The sequence below is a fragment of the Geospiza fortis genome, unplaced genomic scaffold, assembly GCF_000277835.1.
Source record: "Geospiza fortis unplaced genomic scaffold, GeoFor_1.0 scaffold275, whole genome shotgun sequence".
NCBI lineage: Eukaryota > Metazoa > Chordata > Aves > Passeriformes > Thraupidae > Geospiza > Geospiza fortis.
In genome coordinates this window covers 1,054,871-1,065,271 of record NW_005054341.1, presented here as the reverse complement: position 1 = coordinate 1,065,271, position 10,401 = coordinate 1,054,871, and the positions used below count along the sequence as shown (strand labels likewise).

Sequence of the window (10,401 nt, the reverse complement as noted above, 5' to 3'; positions counted from 1 at the left end):
GAACTGTTCCCTGCTCAGGTGGGAGCAGGAGGAGCCTCTGGTGGTGCTGAGCAGTCTCTCCCTGTGTGCTGGGAGGCTGGAGGAGAATTTACCATATCTATGTGTGTCTCCCATTCCACAGAAACATGTGGCTCTTCCTTACCCAACAATGCAATTCATTTCTGAGAGTTTCTGAGTTCAGAAGGAGCTCTGAGAGCTCCAACCCCAGTGTCTCAGCTGAAAGCTCTCATTGTGAAAGCAGGGGAGTGCTCTGGAAAGCACAGAGCCACAGCCCCTGGGTCACCCCCACACTCCGGGCGTGCAGCAAGAGCTGCACCCAGCACCAGGCTGGGAATGAAAGCAGGAGGAGCACAAACCCAGGGGCTGCTAGGGAAAGCAGTGTGAAAAAACTAAAGCCATTAATTATGTGTTTCCACATCATCCTTGGAGGGAGCAGGGCAAGGGTTAGGCTATTATCAGCCTTTATTTTTAGAGTGGTTTTGTGGTGGAAGATTTAAAAATAGAGTGTGAAAGTGCTTTAAGGGATGGCATAAAGATGTTGATTTTTTTTTTCTCCCTTGTAAGGATGCATTTATTTAAATATTATCTCTGCTTCTTTAATTTTAAAGGGCCAACCCTTTAGATCTGCTCTTATATTTCACAGTGTTTCTCCAGATTTTCTCTCCATCTATTTGCTGTGTGTCAGCTTTGCTTTGACGTGCATTTGTAAGGATTGTAGAGGAGCTGGTTGCATGACTCTCTCCATGAATTCAGTATGAATTCTGTTTTGCAGTGCACATTTATTGGTAGTTGTTGCGCTGAATTTTTCTTAGGTAATAAAATAAATGAAGCAATTATCATTCAATTAAGTTACATTTAATTTTATACAGCATCTATTGTATGTATTTTTCCCATGGCAGCCTTAACACCAGGCAGTATTCACTCCAGCATAAACGTGTTTTTCCTCCTTTAAACTTCTGTGCCATTTAAACATTTTCACCCCACTGCATTAAATTCACCTTTTAGTAACTGCTTAAGAATAATTACACCCTGGATTCCTGTGGTGGCAGAAGGGGGTCATTTCCTAGGTAACAGATTTTAATGGCAAAAACAAGCACTGTGCAGCCATGGCTCTACTTTTAAGACATACTTCATAATATTTAACGCATAAATTCTGACATATAAATCATTCAGGCAAATGGCTGGTATGAAACATTTGCAGGAAGTGTTACAAAGCAGTTGGAATTCTTTGGCCTCCCAACTGGAACATGGAAAGTGAGAATACTTCCCCAATAGCCCATTAACTTTGGGATTGTCAATGTTTTCCAGCATTCCAGTTGTACAAGAGAAGAGCTCTCTGCACTGTTTCTGTCTCAAATATTGACAGAACAATAGATCCCAGTCATGATTTGTTACTCTTTGAGATGTTTAAGCCACACCAAAGTTGTAGGGCTAGCCCAGGCTGTCAGCAGCTAGGTAGCTTATCAGGAAACCTTTTTTTTAAAATTGTTTAAAAAAAAAATATATATATATATGTGCAACAAGTGTTAGTATGGATAATGTGGCAGCATAAATATGTTAATGAAAACTATTTGTCAAAATGAGTTTGCAAAATTTATTTCTGTAATACACTGGAGGTTGCTTTTTCTAGTTAGGCTGTAAAATTAATTTCAGATCTTGCAGTTGTTTGGAACATTGCATCTCAAGTGAAAAACTAAACATAAAAACCTTTTAGAACAGAAAGTCCTCAATTATAAGGATTTTTTGCATCTGCTTTGCAGGTAAATTGTGTCATCTTTGAACTGAACCAACTGAAACAGTGGAGTGGTGACAGTGAATTTTGCAGCACTGAATACTTTACTCTGTTGTTGGTGTAGAGATAATGAAAATACCAAAATGTATTTAGGGTTCCAGGGAGGGCAAGTTTTGTGATCTTCAGTGTATAATGCAGGCACTTTGAAAGAAGCCTGAGCTTTGCAGAAATCCATTTTGGACCTGGTATCTGGCACGAGGAATGGCTCCAATGGACATCAGTGAAACATGCTGAGTGTAAACTGGCCCACACTTCTGTGGCATTTATCTTCAGGGCTGCAGAGCATGAACCCCTGGTGCCAGAGCAGGTCGTGCAGTCAGCCCAGCCCTGTGCTGTCCCACAGGGCAGTGACCACAGTGGTGGCTCCTGCTCCACAGCCTGGAACCGCCCTGGTGGGCCCTGGCACCAAACCCCACGGGCAGCCCTCACCCCTGCCCCAGCACTGGCAGTGGCTGGAGGAGCCTGGGCTGGCAGGGCACAGAGCAAACACAGGTTCAGAGGCTTTAGAACCTCATTCAGAACCTCCAGCTGGAGCTTTTGCCCAGAGATGAGAGACTCTGACATCAATTCTGCATTTCAGGGCTTATGGAGAGATGTTTTTCTGTATTGTGTTTGACCCGGCCTCAGACTGTCAGAGGCCAGAAATAGAAAACTTAGTCCAACAGTCAAACTGTTTGTTCTGTGCTTGTTGCTGCCTCTTTTATGGAGCACGGGGAAGTATTCAATTTTAGCAGCAGAATTTATGGTTTGAAGATGAATATTAGATAAGGTTTATTTCTGAAAATATAAAGGAGCCTGGACTCAAGTGCTGAAGGAAACAAATGTAGATAAAATTTGGGCAAACATGGTGTGGTTTGTCTCTTCATTGTGACTTGTATAAATGCAGTGCTTGCAGCTGGAAAGGGCCCCTCAGGACACAGGGAATGGAGGCTGCTGGGTGACATCCAGGACTGGGGGCACAGGAGCCACAGATGGGCTCTCTGCTGCTGGGCCATCCCCTTCTGTGTGTCATTTCTGGGCTTTGCCTCATCCTCGGGGGGGCTGGGCTCACCAAACAGTCACTCTGGGCCCTGAGGAGCCAGGTCAAGGCTTGGGAACTCCGGGATGGGTGGGGTCTGTCAGGGCAGGGCTCCCAGAGCAGCCTGGGCCCTGCTGGGCACAGCATCCATGGGAGGAAATTTCCTTCTGCTGGCAGATGCAGTCAGCCACCAATATCCACCAGTATCCACCAGTATCCTTCAGTATCCACCAATATCCTTCAGTATCCACCAATATCCTTCAGTATCCACCAATATCCTTCAGTATCCACCAATATCCTTCAGTATCCACCAATATCCTTCAGTATCCACCAATATCCTTCAGTATCCACCAATATCCTTCAGTATCCACCAATATCCTTCAGTATCCACCAATATCCTTCAGTATCCACCAATATCCTTCAGTATCCACCAATATCCTTCAGTATCCACCAATATCCTTCAGTATCCACCAATATCCTTCAGTATCCACCAATATCCTTCAGTATCCACCAATATCCTTCAGTATCCACCAATATCCTTCAGTATCCACCAATATCCTTCAGTATCCACCAATATCCTTCAGTATCCACCAATATCCTTCAGTATCCACCAATATCCTTCAGTATCCACCAATATCCTTCAGTATCCACCAATATCCTTCAGTATCCACCAATATCCTTCAGTATCCACCAATATCCTTCAGTATCCACCAATATCCTTCAGTATCCACCAATATCCTTCAGTATCCACCAATATCCTTCAGTATCCACCAATATCCTTCAGTATCCATCAATATCCTTCAATATCCACCAGTATTCACCAATATCCTTCAATAGCCACCAATATCCTTCAGCTGGAAGGATATCAATAGATACCCCACCCATAAATACATACCCTGCCCATAAATACAGCAGGGCTGAACTCTGGGGAGGCAGCACGAGGTGGGGAACTAAGGGACAATGTTGGCACAAGAACACACAGGGATCAGGTGGCCTTGAATAAATTGAGGCTGGAAATGAGGAAAACTTTCCTAACAATATGGTCCTGGCACAGAGTACCAGAGGTAGTAAAGAGGGGAAAAAAACCAATTGTTATAAGGAGAGAGCTCAGGTTGTTTATGGAAGGGGTTGTCCACTGCAGTGCCTGCAGCTGCAGAACCAAGTTTAAAGAACAGATAAGGAAGGCCCTTTAAAGGGACTAAAATCCCTTCTTTTTGGTTTATTTGCACTGTCTTTGCAGTGCCACCCCTTTATTCTTTGCCACTTCTCTTTAATATTAATCTATTTTCAGTTGCAGGAGTTTGTGGAAGTAAAAATGTCACCTGAGATTTTTCTCTTTTAGATTTTTTTTACCACTTAGAGCACACTGACACTCTTCTCTTATCTCTTCCCATGATACTACAGGGCAGTCTTTTTGGCAAGTGCATTAATAGCTTATGTAGAGAAGTATCACTTAGCAGAAAAAAAATACATATTTTTAGATGTCTTTTGGTGCAACTTAGCAATTGGAAGTAAGCCAACATTTAACATTATTCCATCTCGCAGGATCACTCTGAGGCATTGTACAGAGGATGTTTCTGAGAGGTTTGGCAAGGCAGTGACGTATTCCAGTGATGTCCCTCTTTCAGGTCTGTCAGAAATAACTGTAATACGCTGGGATGAATGGTGTTTTATCTGTCTGATTTAAATCCTTTCCACTCAGCTGCCTTAGAAACCTGCCATGTTGCAAAGTGCTCATTGCACTGCTAGCTAGGGACTGGTGTAAATGTGGATTTGTGGATTTAATTGGATCTAAACTAACTGGCTTGTGATATCCCGTAAGGGATATCCTGTCAGAAACAATTTCTGCTACATCTCTGCTGAGAAGCCAAGAGCAGAGGATGGGTTTGTGGCTGTAAAACCCTGCTTCAGTCTTGACACTTAGCAGAGATCAGTTCCTTGGGGTTTTCCCCCACTCCTTAACAATTACTGGTTATTTAAGTTTGCCTTCTAACAAGTTTAGCATCTGCCTGCTGAAGTTTTAGAAACTGCTCCAAGACTTGTTTTCCTTCTCAGGAAAGCTCTGGTTACCACAATCTCTGAACTGTGACCATGCATTGTAACAGCAGAGGCTTTTAAAGCTGCTGCAGGCATTCAAAGGATCAATAGCCATCAGAATAAATGTGTTTCCAAGGTATCAATTGTAAGCAAGAGAAAATGTTGAGTGCTTAGAATCTTCCCTGCTTCAATGTGTGTTTTGCCGTTTTCTAGCACTACTGCAGAAAAATACCTCCTTTTCATAGGCTGTGTAGCCCCTGTGGATCAGAGCCCTTCCTTCCTGAGAGCCTGAAAAGGCTGAAAAAGCCTGTGACTTCTAATAAAATGAGTAAATAAATACCACACTCAACACTGCAGTTGGCTTTAAGATCTTGTTAAACCCGGATGGTTCCTGCCTATAGGCACCAGTGAGATTTTGAAACCTGCTTTTTCCTCAGGTGCCACTCCACCTTCCTTTCCCTTGGAGATGGCAGTGTCCTTGGAATGCTCCCCAAGTTTTAATTCTGGTTTTTAATTCTGATTTAAGTAGATTTGCTGTTTGGCATGGCTCATGTGGAAGCTTGTAGGAAATATTTCTTCTCTGGAGTGAATTCAGTGTCTTGGGCTGCAGTGCCTCATCTTGATAGTTCAGAAAAGTGATTTTCCATCTGCAAACATTTTCTTGCCACCCCCAGAAAAGGTGAATAATTGTATCCACTCTTGGTTTCCTCTGTGCACTTGTGCAGATGCTAAAGTGGATATGATAGTTCATGGGAATGACAAGCATTCCTGATTTAGGCGCCCTAAACTCTGCTTTACTTGAGGAGCCTTGCTGTGCACACAGCTCTGGATCTGTGTCCTTGGGCGTGTGGTGTTTCCCCATGGGTTAAGGGGCACTGAGCAAGCTTTTCTGTGCAGGCTGCTTAGACACACCAGCTTTGCCTTCCCCTGTTCTCCCTCGCTGACTTGTCATTCAGGGTGATGGATTCTTGGGCATCTTCTTCCCTGTTCACCTCTGTATTTTGGATTTTTCTTTGCTCCAGTGATTAGCTATGTAGCTTGAATTGTTATTTGTGTGTTCTCCTTTGATTTGTGTCCCATTCAGGAAGCATTTATCCTGATCCTGTATCAGGATAAACCATATCTATGGGATAATTGATCCTGATCCTGTATCAGGATAAACCATATCTATGGGATAATTGATCCTGATCCTGTATCAGGATAAACCATATCTATGGGATAATTGATCCTGATCCTGTATCAGGATAAACCATATCTATGGGATAATTGATCCTGATCCTGTATCAGGATAAACCATATCTATGGGATAATTGATCCTGATCCTGTATCAGGATAAACCATATCTATGGGATAATTGATCCTGATCCTGTATCAGGATAAACCATATCTATGGGATAATTGATCCTGATCCTGTATCAGGATAAACCATATCTATGGGATAATTGATTTTTCACTCACCCCAAGTTTTCTAGTGCTCACTCTGGTCTCATTACCTGTTTCATTCCTTTTTCTTAATCACCTTTTTGATGCAGCTTCCTTTACAGATGGCTTGCTGATCTCTGCATCTCATGTGCTTCTCAGGGTGATGGATTCCTGAGCATCTTCTTCCCTGTTCACCTCTGTATTTTGGATTTTCCTTTGCTCCAGTGATTAGCTATGTAGCTTGAATTGTAATTTGTGTGTTCTCCTTTGATTTGTGTCCCATTTACCTGGTTCACGACAGCTTTGCCCTCTTGTTTTGCTAACAGCCACCATAGAAGTGTCTGTTTTGTAAACCCTGTGTTGTTGATTCTACTTTTTCACATTATTAAGGATGTTATGAAACCAAACCTACCACTGATCAGTGTTCAGCCTCTGGACTTCTTGTGCAGCTCAGCTTTCAAATTCAAAGAAACCCTGATCTTTTAAGCTGACCTCAGTTTATTTCTATCTGAGCTTTTTTGCAGATTAGTTTTTCCAATTAGGAAAAATCTGAGTTTAAAACTTCATTAAATGCTTCACTAATAACCAGATGCAGTAATTCAGATATATTGCTGTTCCTCTGCTTATTAATTTGATAAGGCTGACTAGTGTGAATTTTTGCCCTTACTGATCACTGAGAGAACTGCTGAAATTGAGGAGCTACTGATGATTTCTGCCCCTGGTGTGTAAATGGTGGCTGCTACTCTGATATTTTGATGTATCTGCAGATCCTGACCTGAGGCCTGAGGGTCTTTGCCGTGCTCACTGTTTGTTTCTAAAACAAAGCAGCACTAAGATAACTGGGGTGAGGTCTTTACCCAGCTGTGGGGTTGGACTGGGCTGAGCTTGTTCTGTGCTCTCTCCTTGTGGTGACTTTGTCACCAGGAGTGGCAGAGAGTGGACAGTGCAGTGGGACAATCCTGTCCTGCCCTGGTTTGCAAACCTAAATAATCAGAAACTGCAGTTACCCCCTGTGGGGCGACAGAATGTAAGAAAATAGTGCAGAAGGTAATCTCACACCTGAGGAGGTGCAGCTGGGCCAATCCCCAGAGATCAGGAACAGGCCTGCCCTTAACAGGCCACAGCTGTGCCCAATAACAAGAAGAGTGCTACAAAAGAGTGGGTTAGGTGGGTGAGGTGAGGGCTGCAGTTTTTGGCTGTGCTGTGAAGAAGAAAGAGTCAGTGCTGTGAGGAGAGGAGATGCCCTTGGGAAATCACCGAGAAGGTACGGGAACTTTGCAATAAGATGCCAACAACCCCCAAGCAATATAGCAGCAGAAATGTGTCTGGAAAGCCAAGCAGCTTCCAGCACCACTTGGATGCAAACCCTGCGAGTGCCACCAGAGCAGCTCTGGCACTCTGTGTCCCACACAGTGTGAATTCCATGGAAATTCATCCTGGGAGCTTCTCTGCAGGCTCACAGGGGCAGAGAGCAGACAGTAGCACATGTGTGCCCAGTGTCAGGAGACACACCAGGACTCTGCATCCTGCTCCACACTGTGCATGAAGTTTTAATCCCTAATGAGCTGTGAATTGCAGGGCTTGTTTGTGAGAGAGCGTTCCCAATTGGACTCGATTCACAGATCTCTCACTGGATTATCAAGTATCTGCTTTGCTTGTTGGATTCTTATCTTCAAATTGAGAGGGCTGCTCATTTGTGTGGGATTAGAGCAAATGTGATTATTGTTACAGATTGCATTGGAATAAACCTGATTTCACTGTCAGACAAAACACCATTGCAATTCTGTGCTGCTGACTGGGAGATACAAGGTGCCAATTAATTGTCTCGCTTCCTTTTTGTTTGTTTTCTTTTTTGCTTTAATAACATCTCTTGGCACAATGGTGCTTTCCAGTTAGATTATAACTGAATGGATAACAGCATGGTTTTAAACAAATGGAAAGCACTATGAAGTTTGCAAATATACAGATAGAAATGTTTAAAATGCATGTGGCCTAACCTGCATACTGTGTATAAGCAAATGCACATTTTAATTGTCATACAGATCATCCACAAACTTAAGGGACAAGTGAAAGCTGTTGTTAAAGTTGCAAGGATGAAATGCAAAGAAGTGCTCACATATGTTGTCTTTTCTGCTGTCTGCTGTGCCTTTCTTGTTTTCCATCCCAAGACTTCTCCTGGAGGACTGGAAGGCTCCTGGGAGCAGGCTGGGCTAGGAAAATTTTCCTAGAGCCAAGGAAAATTAGGTATCTGCACATCCAGCATACCCACCAAAATAAGGGGATGAAGTTTAGACCCAGCAGCTGTTTGAGAAGTTCTCAGGGTTAGCTGCACTTTTGTTACATCTCCCCCAGGCTACTGCGCTGCTGGTGTTTGGTCTTGGCCCTCTGCAGAGGGCACAGAACTGCAGGAGCAGCTGCTTTTGGAAGTTCAAGGCTGCTTTGAGCCCTGATGTCTTGTAGCAGGTGTTGAGTGAGCAGGGTTTGTTTACATCCTGATGCTGAGAGCTGGCACCATGAGCATTTCCACATCCAGGCACCGTGCTGGTCATGCTGGCTGCTAGAGGGCGTGGCAAAGCAGGATCTTGTCAAGCTACCTGTGTCTTATTAGGCTCTGGGAGAAGGACTTCTGTGTCAAAAGCAGCTTTTTCCAGCCCTGGAGGCTGCATGGGAGGTTTTCCATGGGCTGTCACCTGTGTCTGCCCCAGCACTGTTGCAGGCCCCACAGGAGACAGGGCCTGGTTCTCTGGATCTGACCAACAGGACTAAGGTAGCACACTAAGAGTGTGTTATCACACTATTACTGAGTGATAACACAGTCTCCAAACAGAGGAGCCTCTGAGAAGTGCATTCACCAAGCACAGTCTGTCCTACCAACCCCTGCTGTGGCTGGAATGCCTGCTCCATGGCAAATGCGTGATCACCTTCTCCCAGGGATGGGCATAGTCCAGATCTCATGAGCTACAGAAGAAAATGTTTTGATTGATGAATGTTGACAAGATCTAAGAACCATGGAAAAGAGGATTCACTTAATTACCCCTGGAAATGCTGTGAGTTTTTGATAAATCATTTGCCAGAAGTGTGTCACCTGCCTGAAGACTGCTCCAGGAAAAAGGATCTGGGATAACGGAAGTGGAAAATGTTGACTAGAGAAGAGCCTTGATATTGTGGACAACAGTTACATTTTTATGTGGTTTTCTCTTTTTAACCAGAAACATTCATGTATTTGATCCCTTGTAGTAGATCTTGAAAGGTGTGGGATTGTGTAGCTGGAGTTAGTAAGGAATTCCTGTGAAATGTGTAGAACTTGCCACATCATTTGTGCTTCTCTTTTCTTTTTCCCTCCCTTGTAACTATTTTGGAACAATCAGGTGGAGCCAGGGATGCAGAAAAAGATCAGGCTGCACAAACACTTCCCATGTTTCATATAATGAAGCTGATCACAGTCAGGAAATTCAATCAAACCTCTCAACATACTCCTCTTCTAGTAGGAAATGACTTCTCCTTCCTATAAAATTGGAAGGAAAAAATGCCAGATTCTGTTGACTTCACTTGGTTCCCAATGTTGTGGTTCTTTTTAGATCTCTGCATCAATTCCAGCACCCTGAAGGAGCAGCAGTTTGAGGTGTTCTGTGGAACCATTGACCAAGAAACTGCCTCAAGTATTTCTGCAGGAGTGTACAAATACAGAGAGGCACAGAGAGACCCTTCCACACTGGGCAGTGCCTTGCCAAACTCTTGGAAGTTTTTAATTCAGGTGCATTTCTAGAGCTGGAGCCAAGCCTAGATAATCTTTGTGCAAGTGTGCAGCTACACATTTCTGATTTTGAGGTATTGGGAACGTCTGTGGCTAAGAATACATTAGACACTTCCGTATTTCTCCTCCACACTTGTTCTTGTATTTTTCAGGCCTGTTCCAATGCACAATAAAAACATTAAAATGAATCTGTTATTTACCAAACTTTAGCTGGCCACTTATGCGTGCTTTGGGAATCAAGTCAAAAATATGCAAAGTGTGGTGGGGGGGAAAAAATGCAGAGTGTGAGAGGGAAAAAGGGCAAAAGTGCAGAAAGAGTGCAAAGTGTGAGGGGAAAAAAGCAGAGCGAGGCAGGGAAGGTGCAGAGTGTGAGGGAAA

At 43.6% G+C, this 10,401-nt stretch overlaps 1 protein-coding gene across 1 annotated transcript in view; it reads left to right on the top strand.

Annotated features, from left to right (window-relative positions):
• PLCB1 (phospholipase C beta 1) overlaps positions 1–10,401 on the top strand; it is a gene marked incomplete at its 5' end in the record, with an annotated part of 318,873 nt that overhangs the window by 210,044 nt on the left and 98,428 nt on the right.